The sequence below is a fragment of the Rhincodon typus genome, chromosome 15 (genome assembly GCF_021869965.1).
Source record: "Rhincodon typus isolate 14 chromosome 15, sRhiTyp1.1, whole genome shotgun sequence".
NCBI lineage: Eukaryota > Metazoa > Chordata > Chondrichthyes > Orectolobiformes > Rhincodontidae > Rhincodon > Rhincodon typus.
In genome coordinates, this window is record NC_063346.1 from 13,703,413 (window position 1) to 13,707,262 (window position 3,850).

Here is a 3,850-nt window from a genome sequence, read left to right on the forward strand (position 1 = left end):
CTTTTCAATTGGAAAATGGCTGTGTGAGGGAAGTCCTAATTAAATACCTGGAGGTTTTTCAGGAAGGTTTAGGGGCTATCAAAGAAGCTAAGGCCATTTTGCATGTTGACTAGGAAGCAATTCCACAATTCTGCAAGGCCATTAGGGGCAAAAGTAGAGGCAGAAATCCGAAGGCTGTAAAGCAAAGGAACCATCAAAACAGTGCAGTGTGTGGAAAGGGAAGTACTAGTCATATCAATTTGCCTTGGTGGGGATTTTAAACAAACAGTAAACTGCTTCTCGCAGCTGGATAAATACTCAATCCTTCACACAGAGGACTTGTATGCAAAGCTGAGGGGCAGCTGTCCTTCACAAATCTAGACAGGAGTCATGCACTTGTAGTTAGATAAAAATTCCCAGAAGTGTGCTACAATTAATACCCCTAAGGGTTTGTACCAATATACGAGACAGCCATTTGGGGTACTGTCAGCCTGCACCCAATCACAGTGGATGATGGAGAACATTTTACAAACTCTACCCCAGGTTGCCATTTATTTGCATGACATGCTAATAACAGGGAAGACCAATTAGGAGCACTTGGAGAACTTTGACATAGTCCTTAGACATTTTTTCAAGGCAGGCTTACAGGGAAAAAAATGTGTACTCCAGGAACGCCAAGTAACCTACTTGGGCTACAGTGTCGACAAGACCAGATTACACCCGTTGGAAGATAAAGTGAGGGCAATCAAAGGTGCCCCGGCTCCCATGTCTGCTCCAAAGTTTAGGTCTTTCCTTGAATTGCTGAATTATTACGGAAAATTCAAAAGTAATGGGGCCTCCATCCTCACACACTTACATCTGAAAAATGGTTAACCTTGGAAATGGTCTTGTAGCATAGAGGGAAGTGAAGAAGCAGCCATCATTGGCTAAGGTGTTGGCATACTACGATCCCAACCGAGATCTAGTGCTGACATGAGATGCCTCCCCATACGGTAGCGGGGTAATGTTAACTCCTCAGTGGTCCAATGGACAGGAACGCCCAATAGTGTACGCTTCCCAGACTTTGGCTGATGCAGAGCACAAAGACATCCAGATTGAGATGGAAGGTTTGGCCATCTTTTGTGTGAGAAATTTGCACCGATACCTATTATGGACATTAATTTGTAATAGTTAAGTGGACAATGCCATGCCTCCCATAGCTTCATGTTGAATTCAGCGGCGGCTCTCATTCTAAATGCACACAATTACAAGTTGGAACATGGTCTAGGGGGCCAAATAGCAAATGCGGCTGCCTTGAGCCGCCTCCGACTGGCAGATACACCACCGCTGTACCGCTACTGGGAGAGTGTGTTCTGGATTTAAACTTTCTGGATACCCTTCCAGTCACCACTGACAACATCAGACTGTGGACGCAAAAAGATCCGGTCTTGGCAAAACTAAAACAGCTGGTGGTGATGGGGATAACAAATGGGCCATCACAACTAGAATTGAAAACTTTCTGGATCCAGTGAGATCAGATCACCATAGAAGATTGCCTTTATTGTGGGGAGCAAGAGTGATTGTCCCAAGCAAAGGTTGCCACCAGATACTGGCTGAACTCCTCCAGAATCATCCAGGGTTTCCAAAATGAAGATGCTAGCGAGAAGTTATGTCTGGTGGCCAGGACTTGATGTAGACATAGCTGCATTGGTGGGGCAGTGCCCAAAGTGCCAACAAGAACAAAAGTTACTGCCGGCAGCTCCCCACATTCATGGGAATGGCCGGGTAAACCTGGACTCAGTTACGCATCAACTATGGCCTTTTTACAGGCTCAACGTTCTTAGTCTTTGTGAGTGCCCACTCGAAGTGGTTGGACATACATAGAGTTCATTTGTCAAACTGGAATGATGATAGAAAAGCTAAAAGCGTATTTTGCAATACAAGGGCTCCTGGAAATGTTACTCACAGACAACGGGCCAACATTTACCAGCAGGGAATTTGAATGCTGCCTAAAGTCAAATGACATTCAGCAAATAAGGACAACTTCATACCATCCTACGTCCAATGGTCTGGCAAAAAGAGAAGCCCAAACTTTGAAGGTAGGCTTAAAGAAACAGCCTACAGCTTCACTCAATACCAAACTCTCCTGGTTCCTATTTAATTATAGGACCGTCCCTCATTCAACCACAGGGATAGCTTCCGCAGAGTTGCTAATGGGGAGAAGACTCCACACCAGGTTAAATCTGATCTTCCGGGACCCGAGGGGAGCGGGTGAAACTGCATCAGGAACGCCAATGCTGGACACAAGATCCCTCTAAGCAAGACTGACAGTTTACTTCAGGGGACAAAGTTTGGTGCCAAAATGACGGAAGTGGCCCTGCATGAATAAGAGCATGGTCGATGCGAGGTCAGGTCCCATGACATTCAAAGTTCAGATAGGTCAGGCAGTCCTGAACAAGCACGTGGACCACATGAAAGCTGTAAACTTGCAAATAGGGCAGGAGCAAAACATAGCCAGCTCCTCAGAACAGCTGGAAAGGCTGTTGGAATCCATGGGTTCTCCCCCTCCATCGAGCAGTGAAGAAACCTTGGAGTCCGAGATGGACATGTCGGATGTTGCAGCCTCAATGCTTTTACCGCCTAGAGAAAAGGATGAGTTTCTTGTGAGATGCTCCAGAAGCAATAGGCAGGCTATGGTCCAATACATGCCAGCTGCACATGAAGCTGTCAGAGGAACAGGACCCGGTGCGAAAACGACCCAGGACAGGCTACAAGAAAAAGAACAGGAGTGCGTCCCCAGACGTGTGTAGTGACCATAATGAGATGACCCACGTGAACCTCGTAGAATATGAGTTCCCTGATTGGGGCTGTTAATCCGGTCCAACTAGGGAGCCTTGGCTGACAGATATAACCAGGAGCGTCAGACATCCTGCTCACTTTGAGAGCTGGCTCTGAGGAAGCCGGAACAGTGTCAAGTACTGAGCACGTATAAATAAAAGGTGGCTTGGTGACAGGATACTGGCCTTTGTGGAGTTATTTCAATCAAGGCCACTGAACTCCATCTTATCAAGTGCCACTTCAAGAGTTTCCCCTACCCGAGTGGACAGGGTCAAAATTCCTGCCATCAAAACAACATTTGTTACTGACTAGAAATCTAAGTAGGTCATTTTATTAACAGAATTGTTTCCCTCAGAAATCCATTCTCAGTTACACAGTGCAACAAACCAAAGCTTCCTCATAGAAACTATTTCCGATTCTAAGAGGCCTAATTTTGTCCACTTCTATATTTCTCCTAAAGACCAGTAGGACGAAAGGAATTGGGCTAGAAACATAGGCATTATTTTAAATGGGCCAATATTATTAACCTTGCAGAAATAAAGCAGATTAAATGATCACTAATTTACTACTCAGTGCAACTTGTGAACAGCACATTACATTCAAGACCAAGTACAAAGAACAATGCAGCACAGGAACAGGCCCTTCAGCCCTACAAAGCCTGCGCTGACACATTTTGCCCTTCTATACTAAAACAGTATTCACTTACAGGATCCAAATCCCTCTATTCCCTTCCTATTCACGTATTCGTCCAGGTGCTTCTTGAATGCTGCTACTGTGTCTGCTTCCACCACCCCCTCTGGCAACGTGTTCCAGGCACTCACCACCCTTTGTTTGAAAAACTTGCCTCATACATCTCTTTTAAACTTTCCCCCCTTGCACCTTGAACCTGTGTTCCCTAGTAATTGACCCCCTCTACCCTGGGAAAAAGCCACTTTCCACTCTATCCATGCCATTCACAATCTTTTAAACTTCTATTAGTTCGCCCTTAACCTCTTGTGTTCCAGTGAAAATAACTGAGTCCACCCAACCTTTCTTCATATCCAAAATTCTCCAA